Here is a 20,375-nt window from a genome sequence, read left to right as displayed (position 1 = left end):
AAAGAAAACCCCAGAAACCTAATTATCAGCTCAAAAGACATCCGGGGACAGCTATGTGAGGGAAAAGTGTGAAATCTGACTGCTGTATCATTCTGGGCTTTTGCTGTGTCTGGGTGTTTGTAACTAATGCAATTATTTTTCTCTAAGAGACATTTCAAAGAATGGCATTTAAAGTGACCATACAGTAGATTAAAGAAAAAGAAAGTAACAAATTTTATACAGACATCATCAAAAAGAGGGCCAGGTGTGCTGACAAAGAAGATTGCTCCTTCGAGCAAGATTGTAGCCCATTCTCAGATGTGCAGCCTTTAAATTTAAAGGTACAGGTGACCCATAAATACTTTCAGGGAAAAGAATGGGAGAACACTATGACAAAATGGCTCAGAGATTCTATTCCTTTTTATTTGTCACTTAAAATAAAGAATTTCACTGGCAAAAGCAAGCTTTTCACCAGATGATGGTGAATTTGTTGTGTATATATTGGCTGAGATGCTACGCTTTGTTTTATTGTTTCATTCTGTCCTTCAAGTGGCCTGAATTCAGTATCTATCTATGTGCACATAATCTTTAACAGCATAGCCTAGTGTCTGATTATCAAATTGCTCCAGAAATATTCAGAGAATGTCAGAAACATACACCCCAAAAAGACATGTGACAGTCCACCTTACTGGAGGATAATTTAATCAAAGTCCTTAAAAATGTGCTTGCCTTTGACCCCTATAAATTGCCCCCTGGAATTTATCCAAAGAAAATCATTAAAGTTGCATGCAATTGTGTGTATATAAGGACCATCACTGCAGTGGCAAGTTCAAATCCTCTAAGTATCTGACTATGATAAATAGCTAAAAATATTATGATCCAGTCACAATGAAATACTACAGCATCTAAATTATATTGTAGAAATACATTTATTGACACAGGGAGGTGTTCATAGTAAGGTAAATAAGAAAAAAGATTATAAAATAATATGAATAGTATGATCTCATTTTTGTGAGAAAAAATGATACAATAGACATCTTCTTTATTTGATCTAATTGGATCAGAGGTTTTATCAGTTAAAGAAAAAAAGTTAAAGTAGTAAAATATGAAAAATATATACATACCCATATAAACATTTTGTTTAAACTGAAAATATAACTGTATGCTCCTCTACCAGTAACTTAATAAAGGGCTAAGACTAATTTTTATTTTGGTATGAGTCCCTCTTCTATTGGTCTGCATCATTTGTCTTTATGTACTGCAGATATTTTCAGTTTCTATTTCTTTAATTGGAGGGAAAACATAAAGACGTTTGTAAAGCAATCTAAGTTCAAAATTCTGCTACATTTTTACAATATAATTTGACTCCAACTCTGACAATTGTCCTATTTATACTTAATTTGATAGCAAATATTTAACAAGTTGCCTTTAAATTTTTTTCACAGCATTTAATTTTTGTAGAAATAACCTTTTCTTCAAAATCCCTTTTCATAAGTTTGCAAAATTAAAATAACACAATCAGTATAAGCAAATTTAGGTTAAAACACAACTTATCAATAGATAGAACTGTTGGACAGGAAAATGCATACTTGAGGGTTGGCTACTAGCCACATCAGACAAAAAAATTTAACTGAGCAAATGGAAAGCATAGTTTAATCCAGTGTGCAGGCTCAGTAGAGGTCAGAAAGAGTTGCAGATGCTCTTCTCCCCACTCTATGAGCGTGGCTGGCTCATGGGCAGCCTCCTGGTCTCCCCACACATCACCTATGCACAGTTTCCTATGACCATTCTAACTAGTCCTCTTATTTTTCATCACATCATCCTGGGTTTTAGTCATAAAAATCATCATTTGTAACTCTCCAATTTACCTTTTGATCACGTGTTTACTGTATGTCGTCACCACTGGAAATTAAACTTTTCCATCTGATCGTCCACTAGCACCTAGTACAGTGCTTAATGTAGTTGTCATTTGACATTCATTCATTTATTATTTTTTTAATTTTTTTATAGAGACTGGTTACTACTCAGGCTAGTCTCGAGCTCCTGTCCTCAAGTGATCCTCCCACCTCGGCCTCCCAAAGTACTAGGGTTATCAGCATGAGCCACCATGCCCAGCCACATTTAACATTTATTGAGTGTTTGTGTATATATGTGTGAATGCCTGTAGTTTAAGTGAGCTAGTGGTTTCAGGGGGAAAGTTATTATATCTCATCAGAGAAATACCCTATCACCTACAAAGTAATCTTGAACTCATGTTTGGGTGACATTATACATCTGCATTTAGAATGAATCCTCAATCTGCTCCTTTCCCCTAGTCAAAAAATATTTATGTACTTATTTAGTAATACCCATCTTCATTGTAAACAAATATCAAAATGAAAATAATTCATTGCTAAACAACTCATAGAGGATTATAATATCCAGAGTGATGTAAAGTAGGACCTAAGAAATAATCTCTTTGAGTATTCTTATGGATGCTGTTCCTGTGAGACTAATTGAACCATCTTGTGAGAGGTGGTAGCAAAGGTGAGTTGTTTTAGGATCCTAGAGATCAGATAGCTTAAGAGAGAGATGCCTAAAATCAAATTTAAAAAAAGAAATTCATATAAAAAGATGTATTAAGGAGCCAGGAGTTGAACTCTCAGAGTAAACAGTCTGGCAGATTCTAAGAGATTGGTGGAGAAAGATCTGTCAGTTATGCAGCAGTGCTAGTTGAGATTTTTGAACCTCATGAGCTAGGATGTCATTGCCTTTGGTGACATTATCCACAGTCTTAGTTACCTCTCATAAAAGGGCATACATGACCCAATTGCCTCACCAGGCTTCCCTGTGTCCCAGACAGCAGCTTGTCCAGGAGAACTCTAACCAATGCATGGTCTCCTGGGGTGGTGAGTCCTTCAAGCTGTCAGGTTTCAGCTGGCAGGGCTTGTTCAGATCTCGGGGCAGAGGGCCAGCTGCAAGGCAATACAGTTTCCCAGTAGAAAATTGGGCAGTCAAGTTTTAGTTCTCAGTGAGTCTGAGTCAGACAGATGGAAAGGAATAAATTGGAAATGTCAGTTTGGAGAATTGTAGCCAGATATTGAAGGGAAAATGAAAGAATTAAAATTTTGGCCAGCCTAAGCAGAGCGATTTCATCTCTACTAAAAATAAAAAAATTAGCCAGGTGTAATGGTGCAGCACCTATGGTCCCAGCTACTTGGAAGGCTGAGGCAGGAGGATCGCTTGAGCCCAGGAGTTGGAAGTTGCAGTGAGCTATGATGATGCAACGGCATTCCAACCTGGGGTGCAACAGAGTGAGACTCTGTCCGCCCCTCCCCACCAAAAAATCGAGTAAAGATCTACAATTTGGAAAGATAACAGGATCAAGTCCAATTTATATATAGGTACCCAAACTGGATTTTCAAGGAGATAGGAGTCAAAGGTGAGGAATCAATTAAATGTTTACCAGACAAGACAGAATTTGCATATCCATCAGTGACCCACATTTATGAAGAGGTGCAAGATAGCTCAAAGATGATAAAAAGATCTAGAATATGATAAACCAGAAAAGTATACTTACTATAGACAATGCAGCTTTCCACTGAAATACAATATTCTCTCTACAGTCATCTCTTTTGATTAAAAATAAGCTGAAAGATTATTTCTGATCACAAAATTTAAGATTGGTCTCATTAGATTGTGTCTAATTATTAATATAGGTGCAGCTAAAATGATAATTTACCACATGGGTCTTTCTGAATTTTCTGAAAGTTTCATAAGGAATCTCAGATTGTACTTGTAAAAGCTTCTTGAGGTTAGGAAGACAAACCAAGAACTCACCATCAAATTCCATCTGTAATACTTACAAATATGGTTGTATTTGATTCTTTCCATTGTCCCCAAATATCTCAAGTCCCTGGGCCTACCAGAAAGTAACCGTCCTTACTCACCTGGAAGGCTAGGAACCCTGTAGCCCACGTACCAGGCTAGTTTTCCCAAGAGGGCTTTGTAAGCATTGGTTCCATAGAGTCAACTTCACTTCCTCAAAAATGTTGGGTCATCATATCTGATTAAATGAGCATCATTCTCAAATATGACATTCCAGACAAGGCTTTCATTTTCATAACTAATGTTTCAAGTTATATCCTATTAACAAGGAGGTAAAAGTTTTATTGAATTGTTACCATTAACTATATTACCATGAAAATAAAAATATTCAATAAACAGTTCCAAATTCTAGTGGGTCAAGCAGGGAGGTAAAAGTTGTCATTATCAGTGTTTCATTTCTGTTTACGAAAGCACAGTCTACTAAATTGTAATGAGTTATAGGTAGCTTAGGAGCAAAGAAAAAGGTATTCTTTACAGATCTGGAAAATAGAACATTAAAACATCTCAACAATATTTCAGACAAAAACTACAATCATCCCTCCTCACTTCATTCAGTCCTATGTAATAAGTTCTTGTTTCACTAGGTCTTGGGTTAGCAGTCTCATGAACCTATCTGCTTCTCAACTAGACTTCTGGAAATCCTGACTTTGCTCACTGATATGGTGTCACCACAGTTTAAACAGTATCATCAGAAGCCTGTACCCGAAAGTACCTAGCATGGTCTTTTTCCATGGAGTCTTCTTTGTTGAAGATGAAGTACTCTAGTTTATAGCTAATTGCAAGTGCTTTCAGGGAAGCATCAGAGAAAAACAAAAACTATCTGTGAATGGCAAAGGACTAACAATGACTGTGGTTAACTTATTACTGCTAATTTTCAAAAGTGCAAAATCTAATGAGAATTCATTACAAGAATAATGTAACTGACAAGGAAATTTGGTTATTTCTGTGGCATGGAAAAAAAATAATTAGGTCAATCCAAAAAAGGTTTTAGACAATATATTTATAAACATAACGTTTAACTCAATTTTCAAAGTGGATATTATATCTAATATATAAAAATAAATGAACATAATCTTTACAGAGCATGTCTTCAGATATATAATTCTGAAACATGATATACTGTGAATGTGACAGCATATAGTTAGACTATACCAAGGATATACCAAGAACATCATGAGATTCTGCAAAGTCTTAAGTAGGTGCCAAATACCTGTATTTTAATAAAACTCCATAGGTAAGTGATATAAATTCCCAATTGAAACTGGCCCAGAAGATATTAGATTTAAATTTTAAAAAGTAAAGTTGCAATCAAGTTAACATTTTAAAAAATAGCTATGACTGATGAAAATATACTGTCATCTGTTATCAAGCCAAGTAGCACCAGGACTCAAATAAATAGAAACACGGGCAGCAGCAAGGGCATTGGCAATGCTCTGGGAACTTCTCTAAGAGCATCTACTTTCTAAAATATTTATTAACATCTTACACATACAAAATTAACCTAGAGAAGGCTAGACATCTCTTCTGATTTGACAACTCTTCCCAAGCAACTCACCAATAGTAACATCACATAAACCTAATTATTTCTAGCAACCCTCTTTATATAAGGTGAAAAAACAAATACCTTGTGATTTTCCAAGGACTCTCTGGAAATCTCAAAAACAGTTTTATGTGCAAAAGATATTATTTAGGATTCAATTTAGGGAAGGCAGAGTCTGAATCACCATTGATTACCCCGATCGCTCGTCAGAAGCACAAAGGGCTCCGAGAGCTTTGTTACCTGGGTGGAGTAAGTAGAGTTCCAGAGGTAAGGGTTTCGCTCCTATCCCAGACATAGCACCAAAACCGTAGAAGGCAAATTGCACCAGACAATGAAGGAGATGATTTTATTCTGGCTGTTGCAATAAAGAGAGCATTCATTGATGAGGAATATCTCAAAGAAAATGAAAGGGGTCTAGAGCTTCATGGAGGGAGATAAACAAGAACATCACCTGCAAATCTTTTGGGAGTCATGAGGAAGGATGGGCTGAGTTTTACCTGAGAGCAGACAAGGGCAAGATGATTCGTTGTGGTGACAAGGACACCCTCCTTGACCAAACCCCAGTCAAACCCCCTCTGAGCCCTCTTCTCAACTAGGCCTCCAGCTTGGCCTGCTGAGCCCTGTTCAGCAAATGTTCTGCCGAGCCCATTTAGTGACCAAACGCCCCCGCTCTTGATACCTAACCAAGCTCCTCTTAGGAATTTTCCATCCTCTGACTTTCTCACCCTGCCTGTTGGCTATAAATCCCCACTGTTCTAATTAGAGGTGAATTCAATCTCTCTCCCCTGCTGCAAGAGTCTTGGATAAAGTCTTCCTTGCCTGTTTAACTCCATCCAGTGCAATTTTTCTTTGACAACAGTTAGCCATTTTCAGGGCACAAACTTGTGGCGGGATTTCTTAGCCGTCAGTGCTTTCTGGAAACACAGGCCTCAGATAAAGTTCAATGTCATCAGAGTATATAACAAAGTTGATCTCCCACAGAGGTTTTATTAGATAGATAGCGAGGGGTTCTGTGTCTCCTAGGGACAAAAGTGGGTGCTGCTGCGATTCACCCCCCTGCAATGGGCTTTCAGAGAGGCTCATCGGAGATCTGCATGTGCAGTAAGACCCAGGCCATGCACTTCCCAATTGTCCACTCAAAGTGGTTCCATGGTGACCTCTGAACCACGAGGGAGGTCCCAATCCAGGCACTATAAAACAAGACTCAGACCATAACCAGTCCCTTTTTGTGTCCTTCTTTTAGCTCTCCCTTTGCTACGAAAATGGGCCGGTAATCATCTGTGGCATATGTATCATTCTCTGTAAACCTGTATCTTGCTCTTGCTCTATAGTCCTATCTTTCTCTCCTCAATAAACCTTATTTTCATGCTTGACTTACTTTGGCATGTCTGGTCATTCTTCAGCCATGAGCAGGCCAAGAACCAACATTTCATACTGAAACCTAACAGTCTGCATCAAATAATTAAGTGCTTTCAAAATTTTGATTATGGTATATAATAGTTGTATATATTTATAGGGTACCAGAGGTACCTGGTACCTCTGATTGATTATGGTGGTTACCAGAGGTTGGGAAAGGTAGTGGGGAAGAGGGGATAAAGTGGGGATGGTTAATTGGTGCAAAAATATAGTTAGAATGAACAATATTTAATGGCATAATAAAATGACTATAATCAACAATTTATGGTGTACTTCAAAATAACTAAAGGAGTGGAATTGGAATGTTCCTAACACAAACAAACGATAAATGCTTGAGGTGACAGATACCCCAATTACCCTGATTTGATTATTATACATTGTATGCATGTATCAATATAGCACATGTACCCTATAAATATATACAACTATTATATACCCATAATAATTAAAAATAAAAAACTTAAAACAAAAATTTTTATTAAATCTAACTTCTTTCTGCCCATAAGTGAAACATCATTTATCAAAATGTACTCTTTGAGCACGTATGCTGGGTCAGACTACATACAGGGGAATACCAAGGTGATTAAGATATGAGAAGAAATCACCTTCTCCACAATCTAAAGAATTTCTTATCTAAAAAGTCAACTAACCAAAAATATCTTTAAGATTTTACTCCCTGTACAATCATGACCCCTTTAGAGAATTTCAATGTCATAATCCTCTTTGTTCTCCAGAACAAATACCATGACTCCCTTTGTTTTCAAATGTATATTTGACCTCTTTTCAAATGTATATTTGGCATCCTTTCAAATGTATATTATCAGTATCCCTTTCAAAGATACCCCTTTCAAACAGATTTTTGGAAGTCTGTTATTATAAATTCACCTTCCCTTCCCCTGTTAGTGTCCCTTTGTCTGCTCTTTTCTACCTGAGGACCATGAGGCTCCTTCCCCCTCACCTGACCACAGGCAAAGCTTGAAGGGCAGATTGAGTATAAAAGAAAGTCTGTCGTTTTTAATGTGTTAAAAAACTGGGCCAAGGCAGTTACCAGTCCCTGGCTGGTACACCCCCTCCTTCCTTTCTGCAATGCAGCTCTTATAAGCAGAAACATCTTGTTTTAAAACTCTGAGTCTGTGGTCTTCTCTCTCTCTCTCTCTCTTTCTCACACACACAGACACACAAACACCTGCCCCCTGCAACAGATCCCTGCATTGTAAATACAGCTCAGGTGAATTCTCTAAATCTGTTCTCATCTAATTCTAAAGTGATAGCAAATCCATGTGCAAGGAGCGTTTTAGGAATCACTGTTAAGTTCCTTCTGAGATAGTATGGTTCTCTGTCAACAAGTTTTGAAGAAGTCACTGTATTTTAACGTGAAAGTTTTTGTACAAGAACCAGCTGGAAACAACCCCAGCTGCTCTCTGGCTTCTTCTCCCAGCCCATACCCTTATACAAGACAGACACACATTTTTTATCATCCTAAATCTGCCAATCGATTACACACACGTCAAACTGGCCGATCCTGACTGCTGTGCAAAGCTTTCTGTCTCTTCACGTAAGACTGCAGGGAATGTCTGTCTATAAGCAGAAGCATAGAGAACAGTGAAGCGAACCCTGGGTAGTTCATTTCTAATGAAAGCTTCAATTCTCTTGCCTTTTCTTTGTGACACATCCTTCTTGAACTCTAGCTCGCTCATAAGATGCACAGAAAACTACACCCAGAACTCTCCCTCACCATGCTCTGTACAGGGAGTCACTCCTGTGGGTGGGAAAGAAACATTTTTTACTGAGAAAACTTTCCCTTGAAAGCAAATAATAATAGCACCTGCCTATTAAACGACACTCCCTTTCTGAAACTTTTATTCCACCTATAGGTCATATTTTTGGATGAGAGTTTTGCTATTGAAGTAGCTGCCAGGATGTTATGGAGCAGCGTGATTGCAATTTACAGTACTTCATAAATCATGGCAAGATTGAAAACGCTTGTGTCAGATGAGGCTTTAAATTGTCATCCTGTCTTTTTATGTACATTAAAAGGGTGGATCTCATGACATACTCTACAGATGCACCCACTTTTGCTCAGCCAAAAGTCCCACCCCAACCTTGCCCAACACTGGGGGTGGGGAGAGAGAGAGCGCAATCATGGGTAGCAAACTACAGCTCTCCACACGGTGCTTTATGAGAGAGGGAAATCCAAACACTTAAGAGTGTGATCCTCAGCATTTGTAAATGCTTAAAAGACAAGGTGTTTGGTCCATCCCCTGCTCCCAACACAGTCTGTGAATTTCATGAGCCCCAATAATAACCAAGCACCAAGAAATTTAAAGGAGGAGAACATTAGATCAATTCTCCTTGGAAAAACCAGGAATCTTGTCATTTCCTTAATGGCAATCACAAGGTCAAGCAGTGTCTCTATTGAGACCCTCATGAGAAAGAGATCAGTGCCCACTTTCTATACACCCTGGCAATTGATTTCTCAATTTGGGCCACACATCAAACTCACCTGAGATGCTATTAAAACTAACCCTCTTCAGACCAATTCAACCAAATCTCAGGCAGAGGGGTGTGCAGTTGAGGCCTGAAAGTTCTTCAGGTGATTCTAATATTTGGCCATTTTGAGACTCGTCCAAAAAACACAAAGGTAGGCAACAGAAATGAATGAAAGAGGCAGGATCTCATAGATACCGTAGTAGTGGGGATTCTGACAAGCCAGAAACCATAACATGGGTATGGATTTAGTAAGTACTGTTGCTACTTAGCTCTAGCTTGCTGCCAAAAGGAATAAGAACCCATTGTCAGATTTTTTGATTTGTTAAGAAAATCCAGAAATCTAGATATTTTTAGCATGAAATCTGATTTTTAAATGTTGAAGAATAATTTTGAAAATTTAATAATACTATGCAACCTAAATAAAATATATATTAGAACTATGAATTTGCAACCTTTGCCCTAGATATGCTGATTTACATGTCACAATTTACCATAAATAAAAATATTTCATGGCTACCATCAAAAACGGTCAGGATGATTGTCTCAAGGCCACTGGCAAGCCTAGCAGAGTATTCTAATGTAACTCACAAGTAGCAGTTACACTGGCCCAAGACACAGTAGTCCCCCCTCATCCACAGTTTCACTTTCCGTGGTTTCAGTTACCTGACGTCAGCCATGGTCTGAAAATAGTAAATAGAAAATTCCAGAAATAAATAATTCAAAAGGTTGAAATTGCTTGCTGTTCTGAATGGCAGGATGAAATCTCACACCATCCCACTCCATCCCACCTGGAACGTGAGTCATCCCTTTGTCCAGCGTATCTACACTGTAGATGCCCCCAGCTGTTAGCCACTTAGTAGCCGTCTGGGTTACCAGGCAGCAAAAGCGTAGAACATATGTAGAGTTCAGTCCTATCTGTAGCTTCAGGCATCCACCGGGGGTCTTGGAAGTTATCCCCTGCAGATAAGGACGGGCTTCCGGATATAAATGCCAGCAACAAACATGGAAGTCATGATTGCCAGATTGGGCCTCCTATTTTTATATTTTGAGTTGAGTTTCCTCAAGTGAAGAAAGGGTACTGGCTTCCACATAGCACTCTGGTGCTGGGCTCATTGACATCTGAAGGGACTCTGAAACTCGGGCACCATTAACCCCAGACCGTCATTTGGCCTTGTCTCTCAGAACTGCTGAAGCAACTCTTTTATTTGCTTTTTCAGTGTTTGCTGACACAAGAGTCCAGCAAGTACGAAAGGAAAGGGAAGGAGGACAGCAATCAGTCACAACTCCTTCCAGCATTCAAGCAGTGATGACCACTAATTACACCTCTCAGACATGTGTTTGAGCAGACCTATTTTCTCTATGAATTAATGCCAGGTGACCTACTTTTCTACATATTACTCATTATTTGTGCTGCTGTTTTATCGATTTTGAGACTGTTTTGCTACATAGAAATGGAAAAATCTAATACAATAAAAAAAACTCCTCTCGTTGAAAACAACATAGCCTCCTCACAAAATATAAATTTATTTTTTTCTTTATGAAAAGATAGTATCTGTGGACTACACTTAGATTGTAGGAATTAGCTGAAGGCTGCTTCAGTGGATTAATAAAAACAAAAAGAAATATAAATATATTAATGGTTAGGTATAAAACCTAAGATAAAATAATAGAGTACATTTCTAAATTTTAAAACTTGTTTGCTTATAGTATTCTAGAGATATTTATTTCATAAAAGAGCACTATGTTAGTTTTACAAGACTATATATATTTTCTATTTATATTCCTCTTGTCCTATTTTTCATGTGCATTATATCATCTGATTTTATTATGCCTCATATTTTATTTATTCATTTACCAGGCTGTGGGATTTTATTTCTTAAAATCTTAGTGGAATATTTACTAAAAAAGAGATAATTAAAAATAAAACCACACAGTTCACATGCACTTTTTGTTTTATATGCAATTATAAATGTATTTTCAAGGCAATTTTAATGCCCAATTTCCACAAAGAATCTTCACCTCCCTATGCAACATATACTCTAAGGAAATCTAAGAAAGAGGCTGTTTGCATAACTTTAGTAATTGAAGCCTCAGAGATTCCACCTACCCAGGAACGCAAAGGAGTGATTTGCATTCTGGTAATAGAAATAACAGTATTTTTTGGTGCAAGTGGGTTTCCCAGAGAAAATATCATTGCCAGGAAGTGTTGGAATACAGTGGTTTGCAGAGAGGGGAATCGCTGGGTCCCAGGACATGGCCTGCAGAGCCTTCATTATCCAGTTCAGTGGCCACATTGCTATCTCAAATGCTCCCCCACTGACGTGCAGGAACATGGCACACAGTGACTACCAATGCCAGGCAACTACGTGAGGATGCACCCACGTGTAAAGCTGTGGGTGTCACCACTGCCAAGCTGCCCTGCCCTCCTCTTGCTCCCACTCCTGTGAAATAGACAGCAAGTCTTCTCTGGGCATGGAGAACCCCCAGTGCACCACTGCCTCCCTAAGGCCATTCAAAATGAAGGGCTTAGGAGTCATAGCCCTAAAGTGGTGCCCTACAATCCTCCCCCTCGTCCTTGGATGTTCCTGTGTGACAGAGAGGGAGAACAAAGAGAATTCAGGAAATACATGAAAAAGGAAGATGTTTTAATCCATAAAACTCCCATTCAAAGCTAGGAAATTGGATGTGAGTTCAGGCCCCTGTAGCCTTCTCCCTACTTCCTCTTTCTTTCTTCTTTGATTGATAAATTAAAGTGATTCACATTTGTCCTTCCATAGTCAGCTCAAGGATCACTCCCCCCAGGAAGCTCTCCCAGATAGGCGCCCCCTTCACTGCCATAACACCTGCTGTGCCCCACTGCAGCATCCCTGTTGCATAGTCCTATGACATTGGTGTCAGGATCTGACTCCCTGTTAGACTGTGACTTCCCTAAGGGCAATTCCTGAGACTTAACACATTTGTAGCCCCAGAGCTTAGCCCAGAGTATGACATGCCTGAGAGATGCTCAGCCCACAGTCACATATTGTTCACAAAAACAGTCTAGCAGCATCTCTGCCCTATTAAGGCTGTACTATGCATTCACCAAGCATTTACTGATCTCTCTGCCTGTGGCCAGACTGAGCTAAATATCAAATATATGTTATTTAATGTAAAACTCACAATTATCCTTCAAGAAGTGTATTATTCTCATACTGTATAGGTAAGTGAAATGATACTTAAGAAGTTTTTCTAACCGAGGTCACAGAGCCAATAAATGACAAACATACCTGGATTTAATCTCAGGTATGTTTGACTTGAAACCCTGTTTTCCCTTTTTTATCTCAATGCTACTAAAAGAAATAATATCTCAATGCTACTAAAAGAAATAGAAGTCTATGGTGTGTTACCATCAAGAGAAAATAAACTTAAAAACAAATCTACATGCATGACCTTTCTCCCATCACCATACTTGAGCAGTATCTCTTTCTCTTTCTTTCTCTTTCTCTCTCTCCTGCGTAATTAAAATCTCCAATGTTTGAAAGACAATTGTCTTAAAAGACAACATCACCACCTGAACTAGAAATATTAAGTATCCTACCAACTATTTGATGTTAATATTGCTTCAAGTTATTTTATCAGAAATATAGTACAAGTGTTGCCATATATTTATTTACATTAAAAAAACGGAAATATATCTACAAACAACTTCACAAACCCTATTATCTGTGTCACAACCTGTCTCACAATCTGACAAGGCCCCCCAAAATGAGAATCACTGATCTAAAGAACATGTTACTCATTACAAGCTTATCAAGCTGAAACTCTGATGCTTAATCTACCTCTAGAAAATTCTCTCATAACAAAGAAACAAATATGTTAAAACCCAAAATAGGATGGAACTGGTTCCTATGCTGGGCCTAGGATGCCATTGCTTGATGGGTGTCCAACCCAAACTTGTCCCTGGTTTTATGTAAACTACACCCTTGAGCTCCACAGCAAGCAACAATCAGCCTGCTTTATTAAAGTAAAAGAACTGCTTCCTGTTTGCAAGCTAAGTGCAAGAGGATGTAAAAATCCATTTGTAAGGCTAGTGAGAGCTGCCATAACCCTAGGATATTTGTCACATTTAGAATGCTATCACCACCGCCATCAACTGATGGGACCAGATTTAAGAGGGTTTTCAGCATTCAGAAGAAATATCCTTCCCTCTCATAGGAATAGGTGCTGCCCCTTTTCTAGGGACCTGAAATGGACAAAAAGAGACAGCATAATATAGCAGCAGCTATAGATGTCAAGCACTGGGCTAGCTGGCCCTTTTTCATGTCTGGAAGATAGTAACTGTCATAAGAAAAAAATGCAGGAAATTTACACATGCTAGAAACAAGGTAACCATGCCGAGATGCATGCTTACACAAGCACTAACAGAGGGAAGCGAGGGATTCAGTGTAGGATACCACCAGCACAAGACAGCTGGTCTCCAATGTGTCACCATTCCCAAAGAGTTTCGAAAATTCTGGGGGAATATAAGGCCCACATTGTACTCTACAGACAATGCTCAGGAAAAGCCCTTTGCGTCTACCAAGCTTCCTTGAACAGAGGATAGTAGGTGACAGTGCAGCTAGTTAAATAGTCTCAAAGAAACTAATCTAGGTTAGGATAAAGTTAAAGTCTCAGTCCGGCATGCCTGGCTGGTCACTATGAAACCACTTAGCAAGACAAGAGCAAAGCGGTATGATTCCCCAATTCTAGGGTCAATGACCATTCTAGAAGTTTCACAGCATTATCAGGGACTGCGATCAAAGAGTGAAAATTGTGATGTGGCAAGGTTAGGGGGCAGTAAGGTGTTCAAAGGGATTGCAGCCTGTATGCTTATTGGAGGGATGGTCATAACTGATGCTTAGTATGTTGACTGGGCATGAAATTGAAGGGTTTGTTAGTTCTGCTAAGAAATTTGGCCCTACCTTGTGGGCAAGAGAGTTAAGCAGGGAAAAGTCATGATTGGAATTGTTTTTTGAAGGTTATTCTGAAGGCAAGAAGACCAATTAAAAGACCTTTGTAATAGAAGAGTAAAGAAAGCATGAGAGTCATGCAAACACACACACCGCACACACATCTTCCCGTACTCACCCTGCTCTTGCGGTTACCACTGACCTGCAAAAGGCATTCATCTTTTGTTTGTTAACTAAAGGCCTATTTCTGCCAATTCTTCATACCACAAAAACATAATTGTTGATATAATCCTAATCAAAGCCAGGGTATCACATGGCCTAATTAAATATATAGAATCAGTGGCGAGCATTGTGGGGGGTGGGGAGGAAGGGAATACCTTTAACCCTTCATAGGGAAAGGCAAAGATGTACAACGTAACCCAAAGGTCAAGAAAAAAAAGAGAGAAAACAAACTTTTATCGGGTGGTGGGCAGATAGGAGGGGAAGGATATATACTTACAAAATGGATGCGATATGCACCACCTGGGGGTAGGACATGCTTAATGTTTTGGTAAGGCGGGAGGAGGGGGGGACGGCAGGGGCAATATATGTAACCCTAACAATATTTGTACCCCCATAATATGATAAAAGGAAAGAAAAAAAAAATCAGAATCCAGCAATCAAAATTAACTAAAATGGAATTCCATACTTGCACTTTTCTAAGAGCATGAAAGAGGATCTAGTTTATAAGAAAGGGCACCACTTCTCAACTCTCCTTTTCTCTCTCCTCCCTGTCTCCCTCATAGCCTCTCTCTGGCCTCTCTGAAGCTTCCCCGTTCTTAAATGCTCTGCATCACCCACCACAAAATTCCTCATCCACGCTAGATTTGCCTTGCCCCCCACAATCTCCTCTCTTCTTGCCTAGAGTTTACTTAAGTACATCTACTTATCTCTTGTGACTCAGGGCGTTCCCTCTTCACTGTTGAGCCCCACAGTTCTGGCCCTCTGCCCTTTGCACGTGCCTCAATCCCCAGAGAGCTGGGCACTGACCTGATGATGAACAAAGGCTCTTTGGAGAGGTAGAAATCTGAGAGGGCAAAGAACATATTCTCTATACCTGGAGCTAAGATTAGGAGAGATGGCAAGGGGAATTCACTTTATCACACATCTGACTCTTCCACTAGCCTGTTAATATCTGGAAGGTAGGAACTGTATCTTCTTGTTTGTGTCTCCAGGAGAGTAGGTGACCATTGACAAACATTAAATGAACAGAGAAATAAATGCTTGAGTCATTCTCTCTTGGATATCTACCTCCTTTTTCATGCTTCTCTTTTCTGCTTACTGACCTGTGTCTCCTTATGAAATAAGTCATCTTTATGAGCAGGACAAGGGACCCTGGAGACAACTGCCTGAAGCGCTACCTATCATTCATCCTCTTTGCAGATTCCCAGAGCAATTAGGGGAGTGTAATTATAAATGTCCAAAAATCTCTTAAATATTTCAAGCATCAGACATTCACTAATATTAGTAACACATTTATTTAATCTCAAGCATCTTTTTTAATTTGATAGATTGTAAAGAGGAATTTATATGGAATGAGACAGGGTACTTGTTCTCCTATTAAAATGAACATAAATAGCTCATGAAGGATGGTTTGCTATAACAATTTGCATAACAAATACACTTCACAGGAAACTGTATAACAGGCACCCAGTGTTCTAAACTTATGAATATTTTGAGTAGTTAAGTAGAACACAGGATATAAAAAGAAGGATGGGGGGAAAATAAGTACTTATGCTAAAGCTTATCTGTAAACAGAAGAGTTAGAGTTTGCATTTGGGTTCTCTTGCTATATAATTCTTTAGCATGTTGTATCTTTAAATATGTATGTATCTGTGTGTGTGTGTTTGCCTGAAGTTTTAAAGCAGTTTGTAAAATAAATTGATAGCCAACAGAGCATATTTAAACATGTTATTTAGTATTCTGGTCCTAATGGGTTAAGAGCCTCAAGTGGAATACTCTGATCATATTCATTAATTTAATCCCTGCCATGAGATCTGGCAATGCTTACCTCACATATTCTTGCAAATTACTGGAAATACCACATTCCCATGAGACAAAGTGACAGCTATGAAACTAAGTAGCGTAAGCCAAAAATTCCAATAGTTGCATTAAACAAACACACCTCCAGCAAATTTCTCTGCCCCTACTCATGCAAATGGAATACATTCTTGTCCAAACAGTACTAGCAACTCTCCACGTTCAATGTTGGAAAATAACCCAACTCTCTGGTATTGTTTTAATACATTTTCAGGACCTTCTTTCAGGTCTTCCAGGAAGGTATGGGAACAGGGACAAATGATCAGGGAAAGTCCTTCCCAGCCTAGGTACTGGTCCATTAACCAGAGAGTCACTGGTCAGATTCAGGTAGACCTGATATGATTCACAATAGCTACTAGCTATGACTTTTATTCATAATTTAAAGTCCAAAAAGATTTCTTCAAGAAAAATGTATTGTGTGTGATTGCTAAATTATTTATTGAATTGATTACTCTAATAAATAGAATCCTTCAGTTAAATAAAACAAACAAATGTGATTTTTAGCTTTGACCGCTAATTTCTTCTCAGTCAGAAAGATTAATCTTTTCTAAACAGCGATAGCTAGGCCAGTAGCCCTATTTTGCTTTTGGTTGCTTTTTGTACATCACTGAAAATATGGGGGCTGCCTTCTGAACTTACTCTCTATTTGGGCTTTGCTGCCCTGTTTGCAAATCCTTACCAGCTCTCATCCTTCCTCCTCTCCAGCCCACATACGTTGTTACATTCATGGCCACAGTATCCTTGACTGCTGCCCTTCTGCTCTGCTCTGTTATTTGGGGCTTAGTTCCCATCAAGCCCCACTCACTTGCTCTTTGGTCACTGGGTCTAGTTCTACATGCCGTCTACATCCACCCAAAGGTTGAATGCCTTTCCTCTCAAGACACCCAGCAGAGGAAGCTCCAGAATTTTTAGACAAGAGGGGTTTAAAGGAAGTCATCTGATCTGAATTTGAAGCTATAGTTGCAGAAGATAATCAGATACCAAAGAGTGAGGAGCTGATGGATATTATGGGGGTTAGCCTTCAATCCCACAGCCTCCCTGCTGAAATCTCCAAAAAATCTAGTCCACCAGCATATTGTACACTATGCACCTGCCCACTGGAAGGCCAAAACCATCAGTCACATATGTATTATCCTCGCTCTCATTGTGATGGGGCGTGTTAATTAACTTCAGAGAATCTGGAGCTCTGGAAAAAGAGAGTTGGTTAACACCCAGGAAGAGTGCTACCAAGAGTCAGCTCCAAGAGATAGGAGTTTTTAGATTGAAGGAATCTCTACTGTAGTTAAAGGAATGAATTAAGCTTAAACATGATCTTTAGCTCAGCAACTTTTAGAATAACGTTTAATTTATTTGCATACACTCTGTGCAGTCTCAAACACTCAGAGAGAATGCCTCAGTTTAATCATCTGCAGAAAGGGAAGAATAAACATACTTACTATGTTGAGCTTTTATGAGGATCAAATGAGAAAACACATGGATAGTACCTAGAACCTTTTCTAGCTCAGTAAACATTCAAAAACTCATTTTTACCATATTAACATTAAATCTGGTCATTTGATTTCTTCCACATTCGTAAAATTTATCCCCTACCAAGAGTGTTATTGAAGTTAAATGAATGCAAAGCAGATTAGAATTCTTTCTTGTAGAAGTAGGCACCATTGTGGTAAGAACTGTAATCCTTCCTTTAGCATCTGCTGTTTTCAGAGCAGTAACTTATTTTTACCATGTCAAAATAATAGTAATTCTTGGAATGTGTTCCTAATGAGATCACCATCATAACACAAAGCTTCTAAGTTTCCTGGAAGAAATTATGTCTCAAATCTGTCAGTCATGTTGTCAACACAGGAATGGGAAAAAATACATGACAATGCTGGAAAAAAAAATACCTCAACAACAGTGCTTATTTTGAAATGATTTAATACCAAAATGAAGGGCATAATTCCCTTATTTTACCTGTTTTCTATTGTTAAGTAGAACTGGAATGGCATTGGTTTTCACATTTTTCTTTCTCTGGTCACTATGTACAATATCATCAAATATTTTTTTAAAGCCATCTCTATGTACTCCTCATAGCCACATACCTTCAGAGGTTTCAAATTTTTTAAATATATAAAAGCAGCTGCCTGGGATCTAGCAGACAGGCATTAAAAGTGACATTTATAAACATCATTCTTTCACTCCCAGTTCACAGGCATTTTGACAAGAAGAAAATACAAGCCTTCACTCATTCAAGGGAAAACATTCTGAAACTAAATGATTTACATGGTAATAGGCAAAGGTTACATTCACATATTTCATAGCCTTCTTACCAAGTTTAGTCAAACCTCTGAAGTTTAACTATGGAAATCCTTGGTCTTTCTAGATCCTAATATTTTGATGATAATCTTTGAGGTTATGAGGTTGGGCTTCTATATATGAGACCACTTAACCAAAAATGTATATACAGTAGGAATCATTTTAAGTGTATAAATTTAGAAAAATGAGCTATAAAGCAAATAATACCTTGAATGTTCATTAATATAACTTATTACTAAATGCCAATTAAAGGAAAATACTTTGCTTGGCAAAATCTCCTGCCACTGAAAACTAGGGCATTTCAATTGACAAAAAAGAAAAAAAAATACACAGTTTCCCACTCAAATCCCAGAACGGCCAAGTAGAGAGCATACTCAAATACTACCTTGGTGTGGAGGGATGGAATTTTGAAATCGAAAAACACATCTCTAAGAAAAGTATCAAATATGACGTCAGGGAGAATTTAAAAAGAAGAGGTTAAATTTAAACTAATGGTATTTTACTTTGTCTGATCAGAATATTTACATTTCCTAAGGAAAATTGTTTATTGTTAAAGTTATAGTTCTGGTTTCATGGATATGGAAATGTCACCTGGCAGGTCAAAAGTCTCAGCATCAATAATGCAACATCCTGGGGGCGGAGCAAGATGGCGGACGAATAACACCGCCAGACAGAGGGTCTCTGCAGAAAAGACCGATTCTAGCAGAAACTAGAGGAAAGAAGCAAGAAGACGAGCATACAGCGGACAAGGGCCGGAAGGAGGGGTACCTGAGACCCCGGGAGACTCCACGGGAGGAGGCTGCGGAGGAGAACTGGAGGCTGAGACCACCGGAGCAGCCCGGAGACCAGCGGCAAGGGTAGGTGGATCTGCTGTTACCCCTCCCCTGCATTCGGGACTGCTGGTGGGCTCCCCAGCGGGTGGAGAGACCTGCAGACATCAGCCCAGAGACTGCCGCCGCCTGCCAACGGTGAGCCTGTAGCAGACGTGGCACCAGGTTCCCAACTTCCTCCGGGCACCTCCGTGTGCACAGACCCGAGCCGCGCGGCAGGCGCCATATTGCCTCCTCCCCCCCTCCGCCGACCCTACCCGCGGCTGCCCAGAGAGACAATACAGCCACCAGCCGGAGGCACCTCCAGGGAACGGGACCTTCCCGTTTGGGACCCCGCCCGCCCTCCCAGGTGCTGCTGGCACCGTGTTCCCAGGAAAACGGTGCCGACTCAGAGGCTGAGAGACATAGACCCAGCTTGGGCTCCCTGTGGGTGAATTAGGACCGGAAATCCTCTCCCTGGTGGGAATACAGTTTGAACTCTGGGACCCAGAGGTTGGACCTGCAGACCAGATCCCCTGCACCAAGGGCTAGCATTGCCCGGGGCACAGAGGGATTATACGTGAACAGCCTACTGAGGTCTGTGTGCCTCCAGGGGCGGATCGGCGTCCTAGAGGGCAACCCTCCTCCCAGGAGGAGGCCGTGCGCCCAACCCAGGTGGCATTCCTGTGCAGGGAACCTCCCCGCCGGCATCACAGTCCGGGGAGGCCTGGTGGCTTGTGGTCTGGCCTGCTGGCAGAGGCCCAGGAGTAGCTGTGGAGTTGGGGAGGGTGGAAAGAAGCGAGGCCTGCTGCAGACTGTGGGTCTCAGACAGCCCCACCCCCACACCCAGACTTTCTGGCTGAGCGGGACCATTCCAGCCCCGCCCTGACAGCAGAGAACAGAACTTTGACCCCTGCTAACGGCCTGAGGGCAGGCTTACCCAACCCAGCTCCGCCCAGAACGAGAGCTGAT

Source organism: Microcebus murinus, chromosome 1 (assembly GCF_040939455.1).
Source record: "Microcebus murinus isolate Inina chromosome 1, M.murinus_Inina_mat1.0, whole genome shotgun sequence".
Taxonomy (NCBI): domain Eukaryota; kingdom Metazoa; phylum Chordata; class Mammalia; order Primates; family Cheirogaleidae; genus Microcebus; species Microcebus murinus.
Note: the sequence above shows the minus strand (reverse complement) of the source record.